An 11,181-nucleotide genomic window follows, 5' to 3' on the forward strand; every position below is an offset into this window, starting at 1 on the left:
CATATACATATATATATCCCATTCTCTTGTTATTCCATCTCAGAGTTTATTATTCCATTTGCTTGGAGTGTCCTACCCCTAAAGAGCCACCTCTGTGCCACTCCATTTCCTTCTAGTCCCTGCTCAAATGTCACCCTTTCAAAGACTTCTCAGACTCTCATACTCTCACTCTTCCCCACTGCTCTCTCTCTCTACTCTGCCTCATTTTTCTTCAAAAAGCATATTACGTTTTGACACATAACTTATTTCTGACTCTACCCATTGAAGGTAGTCTCCTTAAGAAGAAGAATTTTGCCTTATTTGCCATATAGGCCTGATGTCTATCCCATTTTGTTTATTTAGTGGTACTGGGGATTGAATTCAAGGCCTCACAAGCAGGCTTACTAGCAAGTTCTGTACCACCAAGCCACATTCCCAGGTCCCACTGCCTAAATTTAAAAAGCAGTCATTGACTAAGTGAGGGTCTTCTTGTGAGGAGGACACGTCCTAGTAAGGGGGACACTTAACTGCAGACTAAATGCTGGTACAGTCCTGTCTAACAAATACTAAAATACCAAAAAATAGCAAATTATTTCTAAGAGCTTTAAATGCATCCTAGAACAAAGTTCAAGCATATTTATAGGGATGCAAAAATATCTAACACACAACAAAATTAAGCCCACAATGCCATCCAATCAAAGACTATGAGTCATAGTAAGAAGCAGAAAAACTCAACCACGATGAGGAGAAAGTCAACTAAAACCACCCAGAACACTCAAGCTAGAATTGAAAGCCAAGAACATTAAAAATACTGTAACTATATTCCATATCTAAGGTTATCAAGTTCATGATCAGTATACAAAAATCAATTATATTGGGGCTGGAGAGATGGCTCAGTGATTAACTGCACTGGAGGCTCTTGCAGAGGACCCAGGTTTGGTTCCCAGGACCCACATGGCAACTAACAACTATCTAAACCTCCGAGTGCACTGCACAACATGGGTACACTCATACACATAAAATAAAATTTAAATTTAAAAAAAATTTCTTTTGGTCTTTTTGAGACAGGGGCACCCTGTAGCCCAAGCTGTCCTGGAACTCACTGTGTAGACCTGGCTGGCCTTGAACTCACAGAGATCTGCCTGCCTCTGGCTCCCGAATGCTGGGACTAAAGACTAAAGGCGTGTGCCACCACACCTGGCTCATGTTGTTTATTCTTAATCACTTTCATTCACTCCTTTCTCTGTCCCCTCATCAAATACTTAACTGTGTTCCTATATACTTGCTATATCCCAAAGAGAATAGGTTTCCTGTGTTAACATTGCTTACATTTGGTGAGGGAAATACTGAAGGATAAACCTGACCAGAAAAAAAGCTTTTTGTAGAAACTGACAGACTGATTGTAAAATTCATATGAAAACGCAAAGGGCCCCAAAGTAGCCAAAACAATTTGATTTCAAGACATTACACAACTGCAATAATCAAGATATAGTATATAGCTCACAGATCGGTGTGATGTAAGAGTTTAGAAAGAGAAACACACCAAAAATTACACAAATGCCTGACTTCTGACAAATGTACAATGGCCATTCAGTGGAGAAAAGGATAGACTTCTCACTAATGGTAAATTCTCAACGTTCACTATATCTTACTCCCTATGGGAGAAATAACTCGAAATGGATTATAGATCCAAAAAGTAAAACCTGAAATTTTAAAACTTCTAGGAGAAAATCTTTGTGACTTTGGATTAAGGAAAAATTTCTTCATTTTCACACCCAAAGATCCATTTTAAAAAGTAACAAAATAGTGGAGAGATTGAATTTTATCAAAATTTTTTAAATTTTGGCTCTTTGAGAGACACCATTAAGAACACAAAAATTGAAAGCACAGACTGAAAGGAAATATAGTTAATAAAGAACATGTATGCAGAATTTATTAAAATGCTCAAAAATGAAAGAGCGAACAGCACAATTTATAAATTTTCAGACACCTCGCCAAAGAAATACACAAATAGTAATAGCAGATAAAGAATCCTCAGCATCATTATTCAGTAGGAAAATGCAAATTATAACATGCCAACATGGCTAACACACCAGGTAAAAATACAGAGAAACTGGGACTCTCATGTATTGGTGAAAAGCAAAAAAATAGAACTGTTTTCCTTGGTAAACAGTATGGCAGTTTATTAAATTCACAACTACCATATGATCCAGTCACTGAACTGGTACCTGCTCACTGAAAAAAAAAAAGAAATACATACATATATGTATATATATGTATATATATAATTATATCCATACAAAGACATATACATAATTGCTCATAGTAGCCTTATATGTAATAGCTCAAAGCTAAAAAGACCCAAACATCCATCAACAGGTGAACATATAAACAAATCATGGCATCACCCTCCAGTGGAATGTTATTCAGCAGTAAAATGGAACGAGCTACGGATACAACCGGACGACAGGCAGGAAGTTCACAGTAATTACGTGGAGTAAAGGAAGCCAGGCAAGAAGAGCTTACACTATGCTCTTAAGATTCTAGAACATACAGAGTAATCTACAATGACAAGATGCAGTTCCCTGCCAGGAAAGGAGGACGCACAGACAGGGATGGGAGACAAGGCTTTCCAAGGAAACATGAAAACATTTGGGGCAATAAATGTGTTTATTGTCTTGATTGTGCTGATAGTTTCACAGATAAATGGGTATCCAAACTTTGCAAATTGTATGCTTTAAATATGTCAGTTTATTATAGGTCAATTATTCCTCAAAAAGCTGTTAAAAATAATAAGACGAGACTGCCTATTTGAGGTCGCTCTTTTGCCAACTTAAATTTTGGCCTCATTGCAAAAATTTCTTGAACAGCATTTAGGAACAGACTGACATTGTTAAGCTTAATGCTCTGTGAAATAGTCTAAACTAATTGTTTCAAAGGCCTGTGGCAGCAGTTTTCTGAGATTATATCAGGTGACATTTTTTTTATTATGTAAACATAAATGGATGTTGCCACTGGATACCAAACAATGCTTTTATTGCAGTGATCTCCTCTGCAGAATGTATTATTTTCCTCAAGACAACTGAGAACAATGCTGAGTTCCCTGTGTCTGGGCCAAGCCTGTGCCCACACTAGACCGCTTCTGCAGGAAACTGTTCAATGCAGACTGCAGATGTGAATCACTGATAGGTTGATTGGCATGTGTCCATGCAAGTGTGAGACAGAAAGATGGAGTAAGAGAAAGAATGAAGGACAGAGGGACACAGAAAGGATGCTCCAGAGTCAAGGACCAAATAATGATGTGTTTCCCTTCTGGAACTTTCTGGCTTCAACTAGCTCCCTCTGCCCTACAGAAAAGAATGTGGGGGTAACTGCTTATTTTTAAATAGCTCTCCCCTACATCTTCTAGTCCTACCCTAAGAAACTAAAGCTGATTTCTCAGTGTGAGTTTAAGGGACAAGTGTGCATGAACACAAGGACAGGCACTCTCCCTTGTCCTTCTGAACCTGACTCCTCCACCATAGCACTAACATTTCCTTTCATTTACTTCTAAAGAAATTGTCAGAAACCTATATTTCTATGAAGGCCTTTCTACCTCAACAATAATTCAACCTCATACTGGGTCTCTTTACACTGCATCCATGTTTCTGGGGCTAAAGTGGGTAAAGCGCCTGCATAAGACTGTGAGTTCGAATCCCCAGAACACATTCAAAGCAGGGCATGGCCTATAATCCCAGTGCAAGATGGGGGGCAGAGATAGTAGACTCCCAGGAAGCTTGCAGGGCAGCTAGCCTGGCACACACAGTGCCAAGACCCTGTCTCAAACAAGGTGAAAGGTGAGGGCCAACATCCAAGTTCGCCCTCTGACCTCTACATGTGTGCTATAGCATGCGTGAGCTTCCTCTCACATTCTAAACCCATGTTTTGTAAATGTAGTCTATGTCAGTGAAAACATGGGTTTTACACAAGCAACAAGAGTAGTCCAACATTGCTCATTTACCTACTGTTTTTAAAGTAACTCACTTATGTTTATTTATGTTAAAAATATTCTTTCCTTTCTTTGAATAGGAAAGCAGAATCTCCTAATAGAGGCCAAAATGGACTTGGAATTCAAATAAAAATCCAGCTACACTGACAACCCACGGCAGCAGCATTGCAGGGTTTACGTGCCCACACAGCAGCTGAAGCAAATTAGAGAAGGTATGGCTCTAGGCTGATGGGCCTTGCCATGTGCACAGCTTGAGAGTGGGAAGAACCTGTATGAGTGGTTTAAAATGCTTCCTTCTCTCCTGGGCAGTAGAACCTCTGCCAGGCAGCACGTGAGTTAGATTTTGGCCACACTTAACCCTGGACCTACCTCCCTTGTGCAGTGAAACAATGCACCAAGACCTGCATGATGGCACTAGGTATTCCCTCCCTATTCCAATCCAATTCCTTTTCATTGCCAGCTTTGGGGCTGTGCAATCACTCAGCACACAGCACTGTCACTCAGCACACAGCACTTTCATGGGGTGCATAAGACAAGTACATTAGAGACAAAGGACCAGTAGCTGTTCCTTTGAGGGCTTCCAACATCCTCCTGTTTGGGTGATAATGAAAAGCTCAGTAACTGGCAAGCATGAAGTATACCTCTTTTGCTAGTGGCAGGCAAATAAACTTCAAATCAAGGGGAGCTTCTAAAAGCAGCAGACCTAACAAGAGGGGTGATTTTTAAGTAAGAGGCTTGACTGCGTGTACTATCTGAAGACACAGCTCTGCCCTGCAAGAGTACAGTATCCACAAGGTTGATTCAAACAATGGCATATGGATTTCAAATGCCACAGGTGCAGGAGAAGCTGGGGTTAGCACAGAAAGGAAGTAGATTGTTTTGCCTCTTTCATACTGAATCCTGGGGTGCTCACAGCCTGGCCTGCAAGGGTATTCTTTAAATTTATTTATTTACTTACTATGTAGTCAAGGTTGACCTCCAGCACATGGTTTTCCTACCTGTTTCTGGAGTATTAGTATTACAATGTGTGCCACCATAAGAATGGGTTTTTTTAAAGAAGATTCTAAAATATTAGTAAATTCAAAGATTAATTCAATTCATTCAATTTGTAGCCACTGGTAGATTTCCCATATTCCAGTGGATAGCCCTATACCCATATACTTCTGGGCAGCACTAATTGGGCTTAAGGGGTATATTAGGTACTTTTCTATTGTTGTGATAAAATACCATGACCAAAAGCAACTTAAGGAAGAGAGGATCTATTGGGGCTTACAGTTCCAGAGGGATTGAGTCCATCATGGCACATAAGACATAGCAGCAGGAGGTAACTGGCTGATCGCATCATCTGCACACAGGAAGCAGAGAGCGAGAACAGGAAGTAGGACAAGGCTATAAATCATCAACACCAGTCCCTGGTGATGCACTTCCTCCAGTAGGCCTCCATCTCCTAAAGGTCCTGTACCTTCCTGAACAGCACCACCAACTGGGTTCACATGGGGGACATTTTTCATTCAAAGCAACACAGCGGGTTATCAAAAAAAAAAAAGAGAGAGAGAGAGAGACTTGAAGTTGGGAAGGGGCTGTGTTGGGGAAGAAATAGAGGGTGGATATGGTCATGTTTCATTGTATACATGCATGAAAGTTTCAAGAATAAAACAATATTTTTAAAGAGATTAATTCATTTAGCCCTTTATAGTAACTTTTATAATGTCACCATCTTAAAATGTCTATAATAATATGACTTGGTTGCTAAATTCTGGTGGGAGTTAGATCAGGAGGAAGAAATAAACATCTAAGAACAAGATTTGTTGATCAATCAGCTCTGTGTTGAAGTAAACCTCCTAGAAGGTTCTCTAGCCCAGTCAGCACCCACTGCCCACTACAGGGTGTGCCTAGGAGAAATAGGCCTAACCTCTTCTGAGGGTCAATGTTCCACCCTCAGCAGCAGAGCACCTCTCTGCTTCCATCCTGACCTTTCTTCTGCCAAAGTCAAAGGATATCAACCTGGGACTTGCCTTAGGAAGAACTGTAGAGTTGTTCTGGAATACTAAATATGAAAGAGGAAAAACAATCCATCAAATTCAAGAACAGCAATATGGCCTCAGCTCAGAAGCACACCGCCTGCCTAGCGTTAACTGCTATGAGCAGGATTCTGGAGTCAGACTGAGGCTCAAATGACAGGGTATATGACACACTTCCCCATAGCCCAGTCCTCCCCAGCAGGCCCTGTCAGACATCAATAACCAGTCTTTTCTCAGTAAGAAGTAAATTGGTAAAACAATTTTCCTTAGAACAGAAAAGTGAAACTGAACACTATGAAGGTAAATTGTTCTTCGCTAACAATGGAGGGGCCACTCCCATAACTAAGCATGCTCTATGAAGTCTGCATAAACCTAGGAAACAGCTTCCAGCCAAGCCCTAGGCCCTGCTCATTAAGTGTATAGTGCTAGGCCACTGAGCTTGTAAGGGGGTGATGCTGGGTCAGCAGGTGCATGCTTACTCTAAGTGCTACTTCTACTTGCAGTAGGAAGGAAAGATGTGTTTAACAGTCTATGAGTCTAACATCTGTATCCCTGAACATCAGTCCACTGTAAAAGGAGTCCTCCATCCTCAACTAAGCTTTGCCTCTAGTGCCACACATAGAGCTTTTGAGAGTTCCAGAAGGCCCAGGATTGGCATGGCTACCTACATTCAATAGTTAAATCTCATTTCTTGACTCACTGAAGGTGGTGTTAGAGTTTTAGGCCAGTCTTAGACTCTACTACTAGGTTCTAGTTGGAGGGAATATGGGTCGCTACCTACTGATCCTGATGTGATCTTTCGTGAACACTTAGACAGTTCAGAGGCTCTGCTCTGTTAGAAACAGATGGAAGAGAAGTGCCATCATCCCAAATCCAAAAGACCAGGCAGCTGAGCTTTCTATCACAAATTTCAGTAAGTACAGACAGATCTTCAGAATCTCAGCTCATAGTCAGTTGCATAGGGGGCTGTTAATGGTCACTGGCCTCGGGAACCATTTACTTAAGCAATTGTTTTGGCAGCTGGTCAGCAATGCAAGAGGCATGCTCAGCTACTGATCATTGCTGTGACAGTTCACTATGTAGAAAAGGGATCTGGGAGCCTTGTAAAAGTGCAGGACATGCCATGCACCTAAGTCCTGTCATCTCACATTTGTCTTAAACTTTCCACTATAAATACCTGATAAAAAAGAAAAAGATATCTAGCGATATGTACACATATAAAATCAAGCTATGATGTACTCATATTATAAATTGCAGGAGCAATGTAAGAAATCAAACCCATTTTTAAATTTTCCTTGGTCAAGTCCTACACAATTCGCATAGGGAAAATAGATTTCAAAAACATGAATCAAAGTAAGTCTGGGAATACAAAAATTAGCGCAACTTCAGAAAACCAAAGACTCAGACTCAAAATGGAATTTAGGATGTAGAACATTAGTACTCACAAAGGTGTGCTGAAGTCATTCAGGAAGGAGAGCTGGGGCTTTTAACTCCTCAGATTTTCTACCTCAAAATCAAACAAAAGACAAACTTATCATTCCCAATTTTTATTTTTGAGATCTTTGAAAGGTAGTTCCTCAAAAGAACAAATATATATTTATATATAAATATTTATATATATGGTTTTCAACTCTTCACTAAACACATCTTGTTTGTGCATTGAGAATCACTTAAAGGGCTCTGGAGATGACTCAGTCAGTAAAGTACTTGTCTTGCAAGCATAAGGATCTGAGTTCTGCATTCCATCCTCAGACTTAGGGGGGGAAAAATGCACTCTCATAATCCCAGTTCTGCAGAGGCAAATACAAGAAGATCCCTGGCCTGCTAGCCTAGCCTACCTGGCCAAGTTCCTGACCAGTGAGACCTTGTCTTAAAAAAGAGGTAGACAGTGTCTGGGGAACAACACCTGAAGTTTGCCTTCTGACCTTAACATGTACTCATGCACATGTGTGCAACAACAACAACACACACACACACAAATCATTTGGGAACATGGTAAAATAAAAATATACCCTAAGAAAACAGCTGGTGTTTAAATTCAAGCACCCTTGTATTTATCACCCATGAACCAACAGCCATTGACTTTTCCCAAAGTTGGAAATGCAATCTGATTGGTTTTAAAGGCTAGTTTTATTGCCTAGTCTACAACTCCATTTACATCTCTAACAGTACCAGATCCACAAAGTTACTTTCCTTCCTTACAGTTACTTCCAGTATCATGTACTCTACCTTCTAACAGATACAAGGATCCCAGAGTAGATGAATCTGTCACAGCCTTGGGGATGAAAGGTCTAATTACTGCTCAGCTGAGATGTTTAGGGTTTGGCAATATCCAATGGAGGTTACTCTGTCTGGGTGGCCAAGTTAGCAAATACAAAGATGTTCAGTTAAATCTGAGTCATAAACAAACAAGTAATTTTTTTTCTAACTAGATGCCCTGTCTTCTATCTGGTAATGCTGCTTCCCTCCAAAATGTGTGCCTATCTATGGTGTGTACAAAAGGATACTCCTTTTCAGCATCTGCAGATAAGCTTGTAACTTGAGCAGGCAGAGCTGAAGAACAAAGCCTACTTCTGCATCTGGTCCTTGAAGGCCTCCTGCTTCAAGACTTTCAAAACAGCCTTGCCCTGAACTTCCAGTAAGAGGCTCCCTTTGTAGATCTGGACTACAGCAGAGGACAGTAGGACACGGTGCCTGTAAATCTTTAAGAAAAACTTCTCTAGTAATACACAGCTTCCATAACATTTTATTAGAATTATAGTCCTCCTCTTCCTCCTCCTCCCCTCCTCTTCCTCCTCTTCTTCTTCCTCTTTCTTCTCCTCTTCTTTCTCTTCCTCCTCTTCCTCTTCTTCCTTTTCCTCCTCCTATTCTTCCTTCTCCTCCTCCTCTTCCTTCTCCTTTTCCTCTTCCTGTTCCTCCTCCTCCTTCACCTCCTCCTCTTTCTTCTCCCCCTCTTCCTCCTCCTCCTCTTCCTCCATGTACTGCTATTTATGAGCAACTGCTTACTTGCCCGAAACAAAAATAAGAAAGCATATTTAGTTGTTTCTCATTAAAGATGTAGATTTAGCTACACATTTTGAGGTCTGGCTTAAAATTTATTCTATAGGAAGACAGTGGGTAAAGGTGCTTGGTCACCAGAGTTTAGTCCCCAAAGTCCACAAAAAGGTGAAAGGAGAGAACCAGCTCCACAAAGTTGTCTTCTGATCTTCACACACATGCCAGAGCATGGTATGTACACACACACACACACACACACGCACACGCACACACGCACGCACACACGCACGCATGCACACACACACGCACACACAGGCACACACACATACAAATCCTTCAATAAAAACAACTGGGGTTTTTGGGCTCCTATTCACAGGCTTTCCCTTTGGGCTAGAAGAAAGGAGCTGATCTTTCATGTTTCTCATCTTCATCTCTAAAACATGCTGTTCATTCCTTCTCCTGTTGATGGGACTTCTGCCAGCTTCAACTAATGAGCCCTCAGTCAGTGACTTGCTAACTTTCTTCACCTGCAGAAAGTTCAGGGGAGAAACACACACACACACACACACACACACACACACACACACATATGCACACAAAGAAGAAAAAAAAAATCAACCACCCAGGGAGGTTTAATTATTGCCTGGGAAAGCAACACCCTTTCACAGCATCTTTAAGACTGATTTTCATAATTACTTACTGATTGAAACTGGGACTTGCAACAGGATAACCTCATTTCCATTAATATTAAGTAATGATTAATGCAGCTTAGGACCCAAGTTCAGGATCCGAAAGTATGGACTGGATGGAAACTAAAGAAGTTTAACCCATCAGGGTAAATCTGCTACTTCTCTCTCAAATGACTTTCCACTCACTAAACAGTACGCAATAACAGGTTTGCTTAGGATGGGTTTGTCACCGACCAACAGGGAGTATAGGTGGTTGTTCCCAGCCACAGCCTGAACACAAGACCTCAGAGCGGCTCCCCTGCCTCCCACTTCTCTCCCTGCAGCTCTCCTGCCTCCTGCTACTGCTTGCTTCTGTGGGCTCCATATCATTCTGTGCCTCTCTGCCACTCTCTGTTTCTCCATCTCCGTATGTCTAGCTCACTGCTCTCTCTGTATCTCCATCTCTGTTTACTTCTATGTATGTGTGTCTACATCCACCTTCTGTCTGCTGGGACACCTACTCCCCCCAAATCCACTTACACAGACCTCTTGCTCAGCTCTCTGCTCTCTCACAACTCCATTCATTGCTTTCTTCTCTCCCATCCTGCAGAATCCCATCACTTATCACTAAACAGACAGCAATAATTAACCAAACTAGCTGGGGGTAAATATCTTTTATTGTTCAACCTTTGTATATACAAAGCACTAAGCTTTAACCAAGTTTAACCAAGCTCCCACTTGGAAGAAGAAAATAGTTAAGAGTCAGCAAGGTTGCTCAGCAAGTAAGGATGCTTGCCAACACACACACACACACAAAAATAAAAAAATAAATGAATTTTTTTTGGGGGGTCTTTTTGAGACAGGGTCTCCCTGCAGCCCCAGCTGGCCTGGAACTCACTATGGGGACCAGGCTGGACTTAAACACACAGATATTCGCCTGCCTCTGCATCCCAAGTGATGGGACAACAGGCCTGAGCCACCAGGCCTGGCAAAAATAAATAATTTTTTTAAAAAGTTAAACATGCAGTTAATTTTCTCTGGAACTCAAATGGCTCTGACTGTGTTTCTCTGAAGCACAGTGTTGCAGTGAACTGTGTCTTCCCGACTTCTACCTTCTCTTCATAAATCAGGTATCATCCCATACCGTAACCTCCGAAAACACTTTTAAATGTTAAAAAACATGCAGGCTGGAAGAGTGATACAGAATGATGCCTTATCAACCTCATAGCTGTTCTCGAGTCTCCACTCAATACACGGCTCATCCTCCTTAAAAATCCTTTGCTATGTTGCAAAACAATGCCAAGTAAACACAACATGGTGGGGGTCACCAGTATTAGAAATGAAATTGGGGAATATAAGTGTGATTTATGGTTATATATTTTTTTGTTATTTTTATTTTTATGTGTATGAGTGTGTTGCCTGCATGTATGTGAGTGCACCAGTGTCATGCAATGCCGCAGAGGTCAGAAGAGGGCTTCGGATTCCCCTGGAACTGGAGTTAAGGGTTGTTCGTAGCTGCCATGTGGGT

General features: G+C 41.2%; 1 protein-coding gene across 4 annotated transcripts in view; it reads right to left on the bottom strand.

The window, feature by feature from the left end:
• The window catches only part of Lypd6b (LY6/PLAUR domain containing 6B), a 210,410-nt gene that overhangs the window by 139,556 nt on the left and 59,673 nt on the right, over positions 1 to 11,181 (bottom strand). For 2 of the 4 annotated variants that reach the window (XM_008825165.2, XM_029559711.1), the window contains exon 3: positions 7,434 to 7,491. The exons of 1 other annotated variant lie outside the window; for it this stretch is intronic. The gene's annotated coding sequence lies outside the window, so the exon portion shown is untranslated. Of the gene's footprint in view, positions 1 to 7,433; positions 7,496 to 11,181 lie in introns of all 4 variants that reach the window. One more of the 4 variants, XM_029559712.1, reaches the window with a different exon arrangement.

This window comes from Nannospalax galili, unplaced genomic scaffold, assembly GCF_000622305.1.
Source record: "Nannospalax galili isolate Female #2095 unplaced genomic scaffold, S.galili_v1.0 scaffold87, whole genome shotgun sequence".
In the NCBI taxonomy this organism is placed as follows: Eukaryota; Metazoa; Chordata; class Mammalia; order Rodentia; family Spalacidae; genus Nannospalax; species Nannospalax galili.